The sequence below is a fragment of the Camelus dromedarius genome, chromosome 1, assembly GCF_036321535.1.
Source record: "Camelus dromedarius isolate mCamDro1 chromosome 1, mCamDro1.pat, whole genome shotgun sequence".
NCBI classification, from domain to species: Eukaryota; Metazoa; Chordata; class Mammalia; order Artiodactyla; family Camelidae; genus Camelus; species Camelus dromedarius.
The window spans coordinates 97,722,957-97,743,001 of NC_087436.1; the positions used below are offsets into that span (position 1 = coordinate 97,722,957).

General features: G+C 33.2%; 1 pseudogene; it reads right to left on the minus strand.

Annotated features, from left to right (window-relative positions):
* Positions 1-11,947: 11,947 nt before the first annotated feature.
* On the minus strand, positions 11,948-12,886 carry LOC116148126 (elongation factor 1-alpha 1-like; annotated as a pseudogene).
* Positions 12,887-20,045: the final 7,159 nt, after the last annotated feature.

A 20,045-nucleotide genomic window follows, 5' to 3' on the forward strand; every position in this document is an offset into this window, starting at 1 on the left:
AAATAATAATATTATATTCTTTCTTCTTAAGCTTTGAAGTTGTCTCTGTTTTTTTTGCACTTGAGAGATACAGGATGCCAATTTCATTAGTTGTGTTGATTCTAACTATATTATAAAATCATATAATTCTAATCAAAATTTAAGCTGGAAGATACTGTAAAAATACAAACCATTATTAAGATTTTATCATGATCTGGGAATACTTAAATTTTAACATTTCTCATATTCGAAATTACACATGCTAAGTATGATACAAGAGTACACATTACCAGTGATATGACAAGCATTGAGGGGGAGAGTGCAGCTCAAATGGTAGAGTGCATGCTTAGCATGCATGAGGCCCTGGGTTCATCTCCAGTCACTCCTCTAAAAATAAGTAAATAAATAAGCCTAATTACCTCCTCCCTCCCCCCAAAAAACTAAAAGATAAGTTTACAAATGATATGACAAGCATAACAAATACATGTTCATATTATAAATTGTGTATGCAGATGCATTTTTTGTTAAAATTCAAGCATAACAATAACTAAATATAGACTATGTCAGTAATTAAGACCTGTAATTATTAAAATATATTGATATGTTTAATTTTGAAGTGTTAAATATACTATATATAATTCTAGTTATCGTAACACATATAATACACCATAAATACCTGTGAAACACTAGTAGAAAATTCAAAATTCAGAGAATAGATACTAGGGGTATCAAATATTAAAGTGTGTTAAAGGAAATGAAAATTAAATATGATATTTCATATCAATTTATCCAATTCTTTTAACAAGGCTTTGGTGGAACAAGCATGTTCAAACATCGTTCTAGCTCTATAAGTGTATATAATGTAGAGTTATAATGTAGAGTTATAAATAGCATAAGAGTTTTTGATATATATTATATTTATTTTCTAAAAATATTGTGTACATTTATAGACATTATAAATAAGTAATTTTCATTAATTCAGACATATTTTTTCAAAGTGAGTCTTAAGTGATGAAATCAATTACATTAACTAAAGTTATTTTCCAGCATCTACAATCTTTGCACTGAAGTCTTACACTTTGCATTAAAACATAAAAAGTTATACAAAACAAGTGAAAATATTAACCTGTAATTTGCCATACTTATTAATACTCAATATTTTGTTCCACAAACATATTTAACCTGTGTTTCTAGAAAATATACTTGGTTTGTACATTATAGACGAATAAAAAGTAGCAAATATTTAAATTCTATGTGGATAGGAACTTGTGAAGACAATATTAAGATCTGATTTCATATCTCTGAGTGTTCTAATTTCTAGGACTAAATTATGTACTAAATTATTAAATTACATTTTTAGGTTTTTGGAAAATAAAAATTACATTTAAAACTACCAAATTTTTTTCTGTTATACACTGAGCATTTGTCATTCATTATATTCTCACTATAATATTCTAACTTTATTAAGTATTTAATCCATCTTTCAAAGGAAAGTTAAAATATACCATATGATTATCAAATAATGAAGCATTTATTTAGTTCCAGTTTTTAATCACAAAGTCAAAACAATAGCAATTTACAAAAATGATTTTCAGATTTTTCTGATAACAGCATAGAGAGAAGCACTAAAACATGTAATGTAAGCAAAATGATGAACTAGTTTAAATCTATATTAGTTGGCAGAAATGCATTTTTTCAGGATCCTATGAGTCACCTAGGGGTGGTTTCAGGGTTCTAAGAGGTATGATTCTAGAGTATAAATAATTTATTATTTCTGTCTTACTAAATCATATTCTAACTCATTTCCATTAGGTTTATAAACTGCATTTTAATATAATTTTAATGTCAAAAAACAATTTTTGGTGCCTTTTGGAGTTCAAGGTATGGGTCTAAAGGGATATAATGTGAGCAATTATAAGTGGTCTAAAATGTATAGTCCTTATACCCACACATTTTTCTTATTGCTCCACAGTGATGATGCAGAAATTCTTAGTACAGGGGAGATACTTAAGAGACAATGCCTGTATAAATATTTTGTCATTTTAAAGCAAATTAGTATGTCAGATTGGAAAACAGGCCCTGCTAAGATCATGAATCAAGCAACACAGTGTAGACTATTCAAAACAGTGAGAAGATAAAATGTGGAGTGTCTGAATCAGGCTTCCAACCACAAATTTTCATATTAGCTTTTAGCTTCTCTTGCTGTTTACCTTTCCAATCTGACAGTTTTACCAATTGAATTGATTGATTTCTTTTTTCTTTGTATGATTATTTGATGATTACACTGAATTGCAATCCTCATACAAGCAGGGACCATAACCTCTTCTGTCCTCTGTTGACCATTGTGTATCCTGAGTCTTTTTCCAGGATACAGCAAACACTCAGTTATTGGTTATTGCATGCATGTTTGAGTGGGTGGCCATATCTGTAAATATAGCACTGTTGAAAAACTGCATTTCAGTACTTGCTATAATATATGACTACTTTCTAAATGCTTCTTCCACAAACTTTCATTCTCAAATAAAATTTATGGGAAAAGAGAAATTTGGAATGTTAAAGTTTATATTATGAGCAAACTTTGAAGAAGACACCTATTACTAGAAAATATATGCATATGGTTTAATCCTAAGAATGAGGAGGGACATGATATGCTTTACTTTTGTTTGAAGGAAGACATGCTCACAATGAATTTATTATTCCTGAAACTCTCAGAATAATTAATAATACCATCAAATGCACCAGCATCAGAACATCCTTGTCTACACCCTCTACCAACCACATAGCTTTTCCTTGTTTATAATAATTCACATAGTATAGCTTCAGAAATAATGGAATTTGATATAAAAAAATCATCCCAATGCTAATTATAGTATTTACAGTAGAGTACAGAAAACACTAGAAAACACAGAAAACACTAGTACAGAAAACATTCAGTATTTTGTAATTAGAAATAGAAATCAATTTATAGAATGAATGAAAGTTTTTTAGCAATTATCTTGTTGATGACTATAAACTGAGGACTAAGTTATCACAACATTTGTATTTAAGATGTATAATTTTACTTCTATGTAATTTTTATACTGTTTAGATCTTTGTGTATATGTTTATATTTTATACCAACAATATGATTAAAAGCAAAACATAATAATGTTTATGTAAACTAAAAAAAACAGAGAATTACTGTATCTGAGTGCCATATTTTAAAATAATATAGAGAAAAAATTAATTTTCCATATATGCTACTAGTTAATCTAAAATCTAGTATTAACCTAATATTACTGTGTATGTGGTTTTTACTTTCATTTATGTTCATGATGTACGTTAATGATGTACTACCTAAGTATATATTTATCTTTAAAATAATAATACAAAGACCATGAAATCATTTCCTCAAATATTTTGATTTAATATTTTGACTATACCTAGAACCAGAATCACGTTAATAATAGTTTGCAAGCAATGGAAACAGTTTCTACTGTCGTAAGTCAAAACTGTTTGTGAAGTTATTTTCTTCATTATACAGTGCATCTGTGCACACTGATAAAATTAGCAAATAAAAATAATCTTGCAAAAGAAATATAATTTGTAAGATTAAAACTAATTGCTGATTTAATAAAAAGACAAAATATAACGCCTGCATAACTAAGTCATGTTATATCAGTTTTTTAAAGCGTTTAATTCTGGTTCTGTGAAAGTCCTTGTTCATGTGAAAACTAATTTACATTGGACTACTAAAAAAGCTCATTATTGTATTTTTCATAAATTCATCTTATTTGGCTAAAAAGGTGCTCGATAGTTGCCCAGTAAACATACATCTCATAAAAGGCTGGGGAAATACATAATAATTACATCATAATAGTTTTCATTTCCAAATATAATTTACTTTTCTCCTGAAAAAAGTTATAGTGAGCTTATGAATGTTTAGTGCTTCAGAGAGAGAATGCTATGACCTCACTTAGCAATTAGTTTTCTTTCTATGCTCCATAAAATTGAAGAGATTTACAAAGCAAGTGGAAATACTAACTTTTATAATGAGCCATATGGCACTCAGTTTACTATATTTATGCTCAACAGAGAGTATAAAATTATAGTTATTGCTTTTTTTTTTTTTTTTTTTTTTACAAAATGGGGTTACTACTTCTATTATACTTACAAATTAGCAAGATGAGCATGACAACCACGAAAAATTCAGGTTACTTTAAAAAAAAATACATTCTGCTGAGACTAACATTTTTCCCGAGTTGTTTTCATTTATAAATGAATATTAAAATGTTTATAAATATGAAATACTATGTTTATTTTAAAAAAAAAACTGTCCAGGTGAAATTCATTACACAGTTCATTTATGTTGGGAAGCACCTTACTCCCAGTCCAAATGTGTTCTTAAAAGAAGAGAAACAGAGGCACTAACTCTGACCTCCTATCTACTCTGTATCTCCTCAACTGAGTATATTCAGTTTGAAATGGATACATTTGTACTTAGTGATCGGTTAATCCATAACTCATTATAAGAGAGTGTATATGCTCATAATCTGGTAAATTTTAATCTCCAGTTGACCTGGACAGGCAGAGTTACGTGCATGAAATGTGACAGATGTAGCTAATAAGATGATAGAAACTACAGTACACTGTTTATTAGCTGTGTAGTTATAAGCTATAAAATTTACATTTTCTGCTTGGGGGGCAGCTCCTCTGCTTTAAAGGAGATGGTAAAATTATATCAAATATTTTTTTCAAATTATGATAGGAAGTCTTAGGAGTATTTTAAACAGAAATTGTTAACCTAGTTCATATAAAATATGAACACTTTTCACCTCTTATTCATTGACCACATGTGGGCCAACATAATGAAATGATTCTAGGAGAGCAATGATCAACTGTGTTGGTGATACCACATTAAAAAGTAGGTTGTGTTTCTTCTCACCTCAGAAAAGGGTGAAGATGGATCAAACATTTTTTTAATATTAAAATAGTCATTGGTTAAGTGAAAACTCAGGTTACCGTATTGACTCACCCAGATTATTTTATTAACACAACAATGCAAATTTTCTAACTATGACTGAAATATTTATCACGACTATGAACATATTTTAAAATCACGATAGCTCATCTGTGCTGTCTTAGTTATGTAGTCTCAACTTGAAAATCATACTATACTCTCATCTCAAGCAGCAAAAAACAATGAAAAGTTTACATGTAGAATTTTCTTTTCTAGGAAATACACAAAATATGTAGACCAGCTATACTTTTAATAGGAATTTAGTACACATTTGTTATTTTGGTTCTACACAATCAGCATCTCATAGTCAGAGCCCATTTTGAGTTTGGGCTTGAGTTACCACACTCACAAAATGATAAATTACTTTCACAACCATCAATTCCGTCTAGTTTTGAATGCTAGATCAAAGTAACGTTTCATAATGAGAGTGGGGCTGAACTCTGAAGCTCACGGTCATTGCACTGAATTTGAGAGTGAAAAATAAATTATGCTAGTTTCAAAATAATTAGTATAAACTATCAGGTTTTTGCAGTAGCACAGAAGGGAACATAAACCAGGGAAATTTTCTAGTAGTATTTTTATTTTCCATAAGTCAGAAAGATTAGCTTTGCTTGTGTGTAACAATGTGCTATCATTTTGTAATGCTAACAGAAATGATTAAATCAAAAATGTAAATGTAATCAGTTTTAAAGCCATCTGAAGACTCATCATCTAAGATATAAATTATAGGCTTTCCAGGGCTGCTGAAAACTTAATAGCCTTTATTTCTAGAATACATACTATGTTGAAAGTCTGATGTCTTACACAGCTTAATGAGAATTCAAATCAGAGTGTTTCTGAAAGGAAAGTATTGATTCACACTAGGTCCAATGAGACAAAGCCCTGTTTCTCCCGCTACCTGAACTACTCCATAAATCCATTCTCTTGTCAATTGTAACTTGTTTCAATTGCCCCTTCACACCTTTTAAACAAAATGTAAATGGACTGTTCCAGTCTATAAATGGATTGGGTCTTTCAAGCATAGATACATCTTGTACATTTATTTTCAGGAACCTCTATTGTAATGTCAAAATGATCAGACTCATCAACATGCATCACAAAGATTATTTCTAAACTTTTAAAACTCCCTCTTGGGAACACAGAAGATTTTTCATCAACTTTTATTTTTTTTGCTTATATAATGTTTGAAACTGGCATTATTGATAGCAGTGTAATCTGACACTCTTTTCCCCCTGACTGTTAGTAATCATAAAAGTGGTGTAGTTTAAAAGATGGGGTCTATTGATTCTTATACTCAGTTCATGAAGATACTGTCTCACTGCTTGAAATATCTGGGAATGTTTGCAAGAAATGTGACCAAAAAAAAGTATGATTAATATAACCTCAAACTTTGAAAATCAATTACTTTTATTCGAATTCTGACTGACCAGTTTACAGAAAAACACTGAGGTAGGTGAAGGCTGGAATCTTACATTGTTGACATTTTTTGAAAATATTCGTATCAACTAAATCTTTGATTCTTGGCATCAGTTCATAATCTGAATGGAAAACATAAACAATGAAAGATGTGGTTTGGGCACTCTAAAAATAGTTTTAATCATATTTGTCTACCAATTCAGTGAAAACCATGTTTATATATTTGGATGAAAAAGTTCAGAATAAAATCTGGCATGCAGGGTGAGATCAAACTGAAAAGTTGGGTAACAGGTACACCTGAGGAGATTTAAAGAGCGGTTGTCACAATAAAGATGGAGAGCAGGGTCTGTCAAGCGTGAGACATATGGCTGTGAGTCTGGGACACAAGTGTCATAATGCATTTTGGAAGTGAAGTACCTCATGATGGAGGCAGGGCTGAAGTGAGAAGAAGAAAGTTATCTCTATGGGCATTTTAGTCAAAAAATATTTCAGTGAACTAAAAGGTATAGAGAAATGTATTAAAACCTTCCAATAAAGAGAGGTTCGGGAGAGCAATCATGTTTTAACAAAGCTGTGTTCTTCAAAGGCCCCTCTTGACTAAGTTACATCCTTTATTTTTTCAATGGCAACTGACCAGCGTCTCTATAAAGTTTAGCTTAACAGCTGCTTCACTTTCAGCTCTTTCGTATAAATGGCCAATTTTTTCACCTACTTGTGGTGGAATTTTTCTTAGATTTTAGTATCAAAGTGTGTAGAGCTGCCCTTTATATTTTCAAAAAGACTTAAACATCCTTTCATTGATTATTAATTTGAATTTTATTTTACTTATTATGGATAAATATAATATTTTTGCAATTACAGTTAGAGGTAAAACCTGCAATATCTAATTTATCCATTAAAACCTAGGCTCCCCTTTCTAATTCATCACCGCCTTGCTGCTTATATTGTATGCATGAGAGAGAGAGAGACAGAGACGGAAAGAGACAGAGAGATTTCCCATGTGTGAGCTCATACATATTTACACACCACACACATATGCACACAGACGCACACACACGAGCCACTTCATTCTCTTCTCTTGCTCTCTCCCCCTTCTCTCACTCTTTTTCCATAATGTGTTTGCATCATCTGCACCCAGGGTATTCCCCATAACACAGCAAGTGTGACATTTTTTTTGTTGTTTTACCAGAAGGATCATCATATATCTTCCATGTGTGATATAATACACTTCTCATTGGTTTTAGTTTAAAAGCAAACTTCTTACCAAACCTGTAGTACTTTATATCATTTCACCCCTGCCCACATCACCAGCCTCATCTTCCAATACTCATTCCTCTCCTTCACAACACTTTGCTCAAAATGTCTTTTGATTTTATCAACAAGTTGCATTCTGTTCTGTTCATGGCCATCTCTCTCTGCCTAAGACATTATTCCTCAAGTCTATGCTTGGCTGACATCTACTGTGTCCTTAAGTCTCAAAGAGACTCAAGATCTTCCTTTATGTAGCCTCATAAAATATGGAACATCTCCTTCATGCCTGATATGGCCATTTTTCTATCCTGCTTTGCCCATTAGCATGACAGATGACTTGCCATTTCTACCCTTCATATCATTCCTTCAACTAGTTCATTAATCAGCATATTGGTTAAACATGTTTGTTGCTTAAAGGGATAAACATGACATGACACTATCCATAGTTAGACATGAAGTGCTCCTTCTAACCCCTTTCCCTCCTTCTCATGGGTCCTGCAATCCAAATGAGCTATTATGTCACAGTACTTATGCTTCTGCCTAATGGCTATTACTCCTCCAGCTTATTAAACTCTCCACTCCTTTGAAGCTCCTGTAATTAAACTATACATTCAGCTTCAGTATTGCCAGCTACTGACTTCCTGTGGAAACTACATGGTTTATTATGACTTTAGCACATGACTTACAGTTTTCCTTTTCAGCCAGATGCCTGTCACTACCTAAGTATGTTCATAGCCATCATCATGGACAGAGTGATACGTACACTCTTGCTTTTGTTTTTCTCTTTGCCTGGCTTGAATTCTGTTACCCAGACTCATCTTCCTTCTTAGGCAAATTCCCTAAAACCACCGCTATTTTTCCCAAAATAAACTCAACTATTCTTTTGCATTAAAGTAGCTTAATGCCACTGAGAAATGTTTTATAATCTGGAACTTATTATACAATAATATTAATAAGAACAGCATTTACCATATGCCAGGCCAAACAGTTAATCTTTATAATAACCCTATAGTAATCTTTTTACTAACCTAATAGTAACCCATCACTATATTTAATGAAATTTCCAGTTACACTTGTCCATATGAGTACCTTTCTCTTACTGAATTCATTCAGTCGCTCTTTGCTACAAGGATTTTCTTACACATCCTCTCATGGAAACCCTCAACCTCATCTCTGCCCCACTACTCTCAGTGGAGGACCTTGCCTCATCTTTCACTGACTGATTTCAAGCCACCCAGTGGAACTACCCCACCCTGCTGCTGCAGCTCTCGCCAGCATCTCTGCAGCTCCTCCTCCTTCCCCCCTGTTACAGTGGCAGAACTGCCTCTCTACCAGTCAGGAGAAATCTACTCCATGTGTGTCCTCTTCTCACCATATAACTTGCCTTCTACAGGATATTTTTTATTATTCCTTGTTCTTTTATATATTTCACTTTTTCCTCTCTCCTAGTCACCCCCTACCCCAATTCCAGTACCTTTTCTTTTCTGGAATCTGGATACAATTAACTCTAGCACAGCAGTGCGCGACACTATTGAAGCCTCACATTTTCGGTTCTTTAAACTACACCAATACTTGTAAATGTGAGAATGCACATTCCAATAACTGGGAGACTAAAATTTGACATTATACCAACAAGTCTACTCAATTTGATGTAATTATACAGAAGCTTAAATGCATCACATGGACTTTAATAATTCAGAACTTGGCCTTCTTATAAGTTAGCTTACATATAAACAAAGTTACTCTCTGCTTATCTGTCCTAACCCTATGAAGTGTTGTGTCAACAGACCCCCCCCATAGCTTTTCACTAGGTACTTAAATAGGTGATTCCTCCCTAAAGACAAGGTGAAAAAATCAAAATCCCCATGCAGAAAAAAATCATAACCCAAAATTAGCAAATTCTGAAGTTATAGAAGATGGAACAACAGAAATAGGTTTGGAGAAACCTATTAATGAAGTCTTTTACCTAAGTAGAACCACAGGAAGTCACAATGTTGACCAAAAGAAGACACAGGTTCTTCATTAAAATTTGTTTTAATGCATTTTTGGACATAAATATTAGCAATGTTCTCCTAGGGCAGTCTACTCAGGCAATAGAAATAAAAGCAAAAATTAACAAATGGGATCTAATTAAACTTATAAGCTTTGCACAGCAAAGGAAACCATAAGCAAAACAAAACAACAACCTAAGGAATGGGAGAAAATATTTGCAAATGATGTGACTGACAAAGATTTAATTTCCAGAATATATTAACAGCTCATAAAACTTAATTAAAAAAAAACCCCCAAAATAGGTGGAAGACCTAAACAAGCAATTCTCCAGTGAAGACATATAAGTGGCCAATAGGCACACGAAAAAATGCTCAATATCACTAATTATCAGAGAAATGCATATCAGAACCACAATGAGGTATCACCTAACAGCAGTCAGAATGGGCATAATTAAAAAGTCCACAAATGATAATTGCTGGAGAGGGTGTGAAGAAAAAGGAATCCTCCTACATTGTTGGTGGGAATGCAGTTTGGTGCAGCCATTATGGAAAATAGTATGGAAATTCCTCAAAAAACTATAGACTTACCATATGATTTCAGCAATCCCACTCCTGGTGTATATCTGGAGGGAACTCTAATTTGAAAAGATACATGCACCCCAATGTTCACAGAAGCACTATATACAGTAGCCAAGACATGAAAACAGCTTAAATGCCCATCAACAGAGAACTGGATTAAAGAAACTGTGGTACATTTATATAAAGGAATACAACTCTGCCATAAAAAAGAATGAAATACTGTCATTTGTAGCAACATGGATGGAACTGGAGATTGTCATTCTAAGTAAGCCAGAAAGAGAAAGAAAAGATACCATATGATATCACTCATATGTGGAATCTTAAAAAAAAAAAAAAAGAAGACACCAACAAACTTACCTACAAAACAGAAACAGACTCAGACATAGTAAACAAACCTATGGTTACTGGGGGCAAACAGGGTGGGAAGGGATAAACTGGAAGTTTTAAAACTGCTAATATTAACTACTATATATAAAATAGATTAAAAAAACGAATTTCTTCTGTATATAGCACAAGGAATTATATTCAATATCTTACAGTAATCTATACTGAAAAATAATGTGAAAATGAATATATGTATGTATATGTATGACTGAAACATTATGCTGTACACCAGAAATTGACACACTGCAACTGAGTATACTTAAATAAAAAGAACACACAACAACAACCAGAACAAAATTTGTTTTAATGGGTCTCAAAATTCTGTGACAGATTTTTGGTCAAGTTGTTTCTACTAAAATGTACTAATTTAAGAAACTAATAACTTAAATTCACACACACACACACACACACAGAAATGGTCCAAAAGACATTCGTCTTTCCTTCTGAAGATTTTACGATTCATTTTTATCATTAATCAGTCTTACTATTAAATTTAAGAGGCCAACTGACACAAACAGTTCTGAGACTGTTCTGCCACTGATTAAGACAGGTGACAGGTATTGAGGATGACACTTGCCTAGCTTTCTGAGATTTCTGGGCAGACTTGGTGTCTTTACCAAGTCTAGCTGCCTTCTTGTCTCCTGCTTTGATGACACCCACAACAACCGTGTCTCATGTCACAAACAGGAGAGTGGCATTGAGGACAGTCAAAGAAACTCTCAACACACATGAGCTTGTCAAGAATCATATCAATGGTGGCAGAATCACCAGATTTCAAGAATCTGGGGCCATCTTCCAGCTTTTTTCTCAGAACAACAATTAATTTTTCCCTTTAGCTCAGCAAACTTGCAAGCAATTTAAGGTGTATATGACAATCCAACAGATGAATATCCAGCACTGATTTGGCCTGGATTTTTCAAGATAGTCACCTGAGCCATGAAGCCAGCTGCATCCACTGGTGGGTCATTTTTGCTGTCACAAGACACACTGCCACAATGGACATCTTTGACAGACACATTCTTGACATTGAAGCCCATGTTCTCCCCAGGAAGAGTGTCACTCAAAGATTCATGGTACATTTCAATAGACTTTACTTCAATTGTAACACTGACTGGAGCAAAGATGACCAACTTGCTGGGTTTGAGAACACCAGTCTCTGCTCATTCCACTTGGGCAGTGCCAATACCCCTAATATTATAGATGGCTTAGAAGGGCAGACATAAGGGCTTGACAATCAGACAAGTTGGTGGAAGAATGCAATCCAGAGCTTCAAGCAGTATGGTTCCACAGACATTGCCATCCTTATGGGTGACTTTTTATCCCTTAAACTAAGGAGAACTTGGTTCCAAGCACTTGGTTCCCATGTGTTGCCATCATATAACTAGAAATTAGCACAAATACTACTGTGTTGGGGTTGTAGCCAATTTTCTTAATGTAGATGTTGACTTCCTTAAAGATTTCCTTGTATTTCTTCTGGCTACAGGGTGGCTCAATGGATCCATCTTGATAACATCAGTAATTAGTTGTTTCACAACCAGTGTGTAAGCAAGAGGGGCATGCTCACAGCTCTGCCCATTCTTAGAGATACCTACTTCAAATTCGCCAACACCATTAGCAACAATCAGGAGAGTGCACAGTCAGCCTGAGATGTGCCTGTAATCACGTTTTTGATAAAGTCTCTGTGTCCTGAGTCACCAATGACTGTCACATAATACTTACTAGAATTTCCACAAGGAGATATCAATGGTGATACCAAGCTCACCTTCAGCTTTCAATTTATCCAAGACCCAGGCATATTTGAAGGAGCTCTTTCCCATCTCAGCAGCCTTCTTCTCAAAATTTTTGATGGTTCTTTTGTTTCTCCCACCACATTTGTAGAGCAGATGGCCAGTAGTGGTTTAGAACTGCCTGAGTCTACATGTCCAACGATGACAGTGTTGATATGATTCTTTTCCTTTCCCATTTTGCCTTAGATTTCACAGTGGTTTTCATGACCCCTGTGTCCTGATGGTAAACCCTTTGTGAAAAAGCCCTCCTAGTCCTTTCAGTCAATCTTCAATATTCTAACATGGGCTTCTTATGCCCACATTTAAAAAAAAAAAGAAAGAAAAAGAAGATTCATCAGACACCATGTTGTCTTCCAGCTCCCTCCCACTGACAGTTAACTTCAAAGAGGAATTGACTATACCATCATTTCTATTTCTTTATCTCTCATTCCTCAGCCTCTACTCTTACATGCCATATTTCCCCAAGACCTTCATTTTTCACTCTGCACTGCTTACCTAGATGATTTAATCTCCTCACAAGTTGTCAATAGTAGTCAACTCTATTATATTCAGCTGTAAATTTCTTTCATTTTTTAACATCAAAAAGGTAATTCACTTTTAGATTGACTGAATGTCATATTTCTACTGGCAATTTTTATTTATTTTTTTCTTCTGAGTGGTACAAAAAATAATTGGGTGCATATTATGAACTATAGCATCTACCATATGAAGAAAGACAGAGTTGGCATAAGCCAAAATATGCTGATTCGCCTCTCAATTCCAAATCTGCATTTGAGCAATAGAAGTTACATGTATGTATTTGCAGTTGGATTTCCCTCAAGCATTGTGTATTCATCAAATAAAAAAGCAAATTCTTAATCATACATGCTCCAACTTCAGTCTTTACCATTTTTTTTTTTTTTAATGGAGGTATTGGGGATTGAACCCAGGGCCTCATGCATGCTAGGCATTTGCTCTGCCACTGAGCTATACCCTCCCCTCAGTCTTTACCATTTAAGATAAAGCCATGATTTTCAGAAACTTGGAAGTCATTATCAATATTGTTTTAAATCCACATTCTGCCATTCAGTGAGTTCTACCTCCAAAACAATGATTAGTAAAACTAACATTTATTAAGGGATTCATGAACCAACACTAAAAGTTTGGTACTACAATTACCTTCAATTTACATAAAAGGAAACTGAGACAAAATTTTCCAAGGTCACACAGCTAGTTAAGTGAGAGTCTAAAATTTGATTTAAATACCTTAGGATCCATACTCTGTTAACTTTTCTTTTTCTCTCATCTTTCATGAAATTCATCAGCAAATTCACTCTTAACGTCTTTTATTAATTCTGTACACTGCATAGAAGCAATCTTTCAAAAAGACAAATTGAATTGCTGATGTTCCTCTTACTTAAATTCTTTGATTTGTTTTCATTTAAATACAGTCTAAATTCTTATCATAATCTACAAAACTCTTCCTTACCAGGTCTGTCTCCCTTTTAAGTTAATTACATACTATCATAGTATGGTAGACAAAATAATGACCCTCCCAAAGATTTCTGTCTTAATTCCTTGTGAATATGTTAAGTTACATGGCAAAGGAGGAAATTAAAGATGCAGATGGAATTAAGGTTGCTAACAAACTGACTTCAAAATAAAGAAATTATCCTATATTATCCCAGTGGGGCTAATGCAATCACATGTGTGATTACATTAAAGGAGAAAAAAGAACCAGAGAAATGGCGGTATGGGAAAGAATGACACTGGCAGCACTGAAGACAGAGGAATGAAGCCATGCACCAAAGAGTATAGATGGCCTCTAGAGGCTGGAAAACACAAGGAAACAAATTCTCCTACAGAGACTCTAGAAAGAATGTAGATGTGCCAATATCTTGACTTTAGCTCAATGTGACTCATTTAGGAATTCTCATCTTTATAAATGTAAGACAATTCATTGGTATTGTTTCAAGCCATTCAATTTATGGTAATTTGCCACAACAGCAATAAGAAACACATGGTGAAATTTCTTTCTAGCATTCATTTATTCCTTTATTTATTCTCTGAACACATGTGTATTGTATTGTTGCTATACTTATTAAAAGCTGTATATCATCATTTAAAGAAATACTCAAATTTTCTACTACTTACAAATTTAAAAAATATATTGAATTCGTTTTAGATAAACATATGAAATGAAAGATGCTAGCATGCCTGTAAGAGTAATGATTCTGGTACATGGAGCCACATTGAGAAATTGATGAAGTATTAAGACTCATTCACACCATCTTGCTTGTCTCTGTGGCAAGTTTGCTTTTGTGCTAAAAGCTCCAACAAAAAAGAATGAAACGAGGTAGCACCTGTGATCTTTGGGAATGTAGAGAGAAGGAAGAAATTGTGTATCAAAGCAATGTGGAATGTAAAGACAGATATGTCCATGTGTTTAAAATAAATACCAATATACAACAATGAATAAATTTTTCAAGTCTTAATTTAAAAGTGTCCAAAATACCTTTACAAAACAACTAGTAGCAAGCACATACAGGGCTATCCATATAGTCCTGTGTATTAATAGTTTTATAACAGCCAATTGTGATCTTGTGAGGAAACTGTTTTGTTATTTAACAAACCTACATAGATTTATCTTGGTAATTGAATTTAGCAATTAAAATGATGGAAAAAATAATAATAAAACTGAATTTCTGCATCTTACCTTCGTTCCTATTTTCTCTTCTGACTATAATCGATACCTAGCAAAGAAAATAATTTTACTAAATTGTATCTTATTAAAAGATAGCAACATGAATATTTTGAGATGAGGAAAAAATAAAAACCTCATCTCTAATTTTATTTCATACTATGCAATATGTAAAGCAATTCCATTTACGCAGCAGATAAAATTGAATAAAAACAGTGTCAAGAATGAACAAAACAAAACTGAATAATACTACAAAATTATACCACGCTTCTCTGATATCTCCAATAAGGAAACTAGACTATTTCCTGTATTTTATAATAGAATATTAAATTAATGACAGGTTTATTTGTCTATACTAAAGGAAAATAAATGAACTATAAAATTTTTATATTGTTAGCAAAGAACATTTACTGTTTAATGTTAGCCTTTTTTTGGCTTCTACAGTGATTCAGCCACATTGATAAGCAGTATGAATCTTAATGATATGAATTAAACTGATGGCACCATATAAGTTAAAATGATGAAATTTATATTATATTGCGTATTTTAACCAGCTGAATTCTTATTCTTAAATATACATATTTTTAAATTTTGAAAAATGCTTCTTCAATCTCCATCACTATCATTTCACCTGTGTGTTAATTATTTTACAACTTACTTCTTAAACTGTAGGATTTGACAAAAATGAGGTTGTAGTTTATGTCAATTGCACATTTCAGTAGCTGGCATATCGTAGGAGCTCAATAAATTGTAATAGTAATATTAATAGCGTTAGTAGTGATGGAAGTGGTAATAACAGGAGTATTTTTGGTATTTACCGTTATTACTTTTATCACATGCTTTATGAAACCAGTGAGGTTCTGTGAAGGAAAAGCCCAGATGGGCTAACGAGCTAAGTCACAAATCTAAGTGTGATAAGTGTCGGTTTACTGATCTAAGTTCTGCTAAGCTAACTCATAAATCTGAAGTTTAGTGTCAGTTTACTGGGCTAACAAGCTAACTCATAAATCCAAGCTCAACAAGTGTCAGTAACGTGATCTGTTCCAAATTGATAAGCTCCAGTGTACTGATTCCTTGCTTTTTGTTGTTTGAACCTTATTGGCTAATAGCCCCATACTTGTAATTAACCCTATAAAACCTCATGTGCACGTCTTGGAGGTGCTCAGAGCTTCGGAGCAGAAGCCCTCCGAGCCCGCCGGCGTAATAAATCTGAGTACTCCAACCCTCCGAGTGGTGCTTGTTTCTTGGCTGGCCTGTCATTTCCGTAACATCTCTACACTAGAGCATACACTACAGTGCTTACCACCATTCCCTTCAAATTGCTAAAGTTGTGAAGAATATGTTGGTATGAATAATAGATTAAGACAACTTTTTTCAGAGCTATAGTTTATAATCAAATAAAATTCTAATGATGCTTCATCCTTCCCATATGCATACTATTATGTTAAATGTTAGTTAAGCAAATTGACAGTTTTACGCAAATAATCTGATCAACATCAAACCAAATATCTCAGGGTTCAGCTAAGGAAACAAAAGGGAAAACTTAGTGAACCCTTCATCTACCTGGAGGCCCTAGTAAAGATCCTGATTCCATGACTCAAGAAAAAGCAGGCGCCCTCCACTCTCTTTTTTTCCCAGCATGGCTATATTTTAGCTTGTTTTCTCCAGAAAAAAAAAAAAAAAAAAAAAAAAATTCAAGCTGTGTCTCTTTCTCCACAAGTGAAATGTATTAGAGTGAGTTTTACACTCTTCCCTTAATTAAGAAAATAACTTGGGTTATTTCAGTCTTATATTTAAATAGTTTTAACTTTATTTTCTTTTTCCTCCCCTGATTTATTGAGAAATAATTGATATATAACACTGATACTGGGTTCTTGGTGAAGAAAGTAGGAACATGTAGTAACATGTACATAAGGTAAGCCTCTATAAAGAAAACTGTACATTTTTTGATGCTCTATCCATGACTTCAGGACTGAAGTACTTAGTGGTATTCAGTAACTGTCTATGAGGAATGAACAAATAAATGAATATCCAGGTACTGAGAGGGATTCTAGGCTATAGACATACCTTTTAGTTGGGAGCCTCTTAAACACATTGACATATCCAGACCTCAGGATTATTAATACCTAAAATGATACATTATTGGCTTATGGAATTAACGTAGTGGGGTGCAGGTTACATTTAAAAAAAATTAAAGTAGCATTGAGTTAATAGATAACGGAATGCCAATCTCCAGGTCCATCCATGTTGCTGCAAAAGGCAGTCTAAGTTAAATAAGCCAGAAAGAGAAAGAAAAATACCATATGATATCATTTATATGTGGAATCTAAAAAAAAAGACTAAGTTATTTACAAAACAAAAACACTCACAGACATAGAAAATAAACTTATGATTACCAGAGTGGGAAGAGGGTAGGAAGGGATAAACTGGGAGTTTGAGATTTGCAGATACTAATATATATAAAATAGATAAATAAGTTTATACTGCATACCACAGGGAACTATATTCAATATGTTGTAGTAACTTATGGTGAAAAGAATATGAAAATGAATATATGTATATTTATGTATGACTGAAACATTATGCTGTACACTAGAAATTGACACATTGTAAACTGACTATACTTAAATAAAAATACATATAAATAAAAATTAACAATAAAAATAAATAAATAACAGAATGCATCTAATGTTGGATTGTTTCTTATAAAAACTTTTGCTGGTGGAAGAGTACAGTTCAAGTGGTGCTTATTTAACATGCGTGAGGTCCTGGTTCAATCCCCAGTACCTCCTAGAAAATTAAATAAAATAAACCTAATTACCTCTCCCCCCACAAAAAAAAGAAAAAAATAAAGAAAATGTATGTGTGAGTTAAAAAAAAAAAAGAAAAATAAATTTAAAATAGTTGTTATATATAGTTGATAACTTTCCTGGGTCATGATATCTCAAGAGGAAAAATCAAACAACAGAACAAACAACAAAGAGATGCAACCCTGCTTCATGGAGCTACTAAATTCCCCAACTGGTTCTTTCAGTGCAAAACAAGTCCTGTTGTTCACCAGCAAAAGATCCAGGACACACTGCTACACATTTCTTGACTTATAAATGTGTATGTGTGTGTATACATGTGGAAAATAACTGTCTATAAAGGGATATTATGTTTGTTTTAATATGGCTTCCTCGTGTTTTCTACAAAGCAAGTAACAGTTTACTGTATATATAACTTAAGTTTCCACTTAGGCAATTTCCTTTTAATGACTGCAAAATAGCCAAATGTAATAAGTCTTTGCCTTCAAAAAGTTTATGTTCACTCATGAAATCTTTGAAAGAAATACTGCTTGTGTAAATGAACTTATCTAGTGACTGGATGTAAAGGGAACATTCTACCAGAAAAGACCTAAAGTGGATAGACAATCAGATTGAAGTGGACTTAACCGCATTTCACCTATTATTGGATTTAGCAATTTTATGACTGATGACGCTTTTCATGTCACAAAATCATTTACAATGACTTTTCTTTCTTTTGAGGTGAACTAGATAGTTTGTAGAGATGCTTTTTGTTTCTTACCTCTATCTTTTGACATAAACTAATAGTTATTGATTATAAAGCACTTCAGCTAAGTCAAGCCCTACTCTAAGAGAATTAGCTTCTTTAATCTTCACCAAACCCTACAAGATGGATTCTCTCGTTATACTCATTTTACCAATGGGACAATGAAGCCAAGGGAGATTAAATCACTAGCTCAAGGTAACATGATAGAAAGATGAAGAGTTTGGGTTTGAACTCAAGTCTTTTAATCAGATAGTCCAAAGTTTTTACTGCAATTCTCTATTGATTTTATATAGCCATCTCTTATCTAGCAGGCGTCTTTTATGAACATGTGCTCATTTAATATTCAAATTCTGTGAGAGAAGTATTTATTTCCAATAAAACATTATTTTGTCTGATTGTAGAAGTGCTATTTAATTACAAAATATCATGGAACTACAGATAGCTAGGAAGATTTTTTAAATTACTTGAAATATCACTGTCAACAGTAATAATCACTAAACAATCTGTAATAGGTATAGAAGAGTTTTATTTGAGCCAGACTGAGGACTGTATGCTGGGGACACAGATTAAAGAAGCACTTGAACTGTTTTCTGCTGGACCACAAAATGCAGAGGCTTATAAAAGCAACAACTGAAAAATTACCTAAGTTCTTCTGTCAACAATTGAAGCTGGCAAGATTTAAGGGTGCTTGTTAAGCAAGGATTTGCTGGGATCTGAAATGGCTGCATGGTTACCAGGGGTGATCTTGAGACTATAAGTCTGCAGATACTAGCAGGTAATATTTTGAGAATGGCTGGTGGTGTCCTTGAGTCTGATACAGGTCAGAAAATTCTAGTTCTCAGTAATACAGGAAAGTGTGTGAAAACAGATCCACAATGATCACCCTACTCCATTCTGAATGCCTGAACCACAGTTACTCCATTTTGATTTTTAAATGCATTCTTCTCTTTAATGTTAAAAGCAGATGTACAATGCATGTTTAATAGGACACAATCGACTGTTTTGATTAACCTAAAGCTCAAGTTAAATCATGTATAATCCAGAATGACTTCCCCATACTTTAATATGTGAAAATTTATTCTATTATCACCATCTAAGTAAATTCAAAATTCTTTTTAATAATTTAAAGCTTAAAGATTGTCCACTGTGGTTTTAAATTCTACAAACATGCTTTTCATTTACCTGTGATCTTTGTCTTAAAAATGTTATCTTTTTTAGAAGGCCTTTTATAATATTTTCTTTCTTCTAGATTTATTGAAATATAATTGACATGGGGGGTATAGCTCAGTAGTAGAGTGCATGCCTAGCATACACGGGGTCCTGGATTCAATCCTTAGTACCTCCAGTACCTCCACTAAAAAATAAAATTAAAAAACTTAATTAAAAATATGTAAAGAAACCTAATTACTTCCCCTTAAACAAAATGA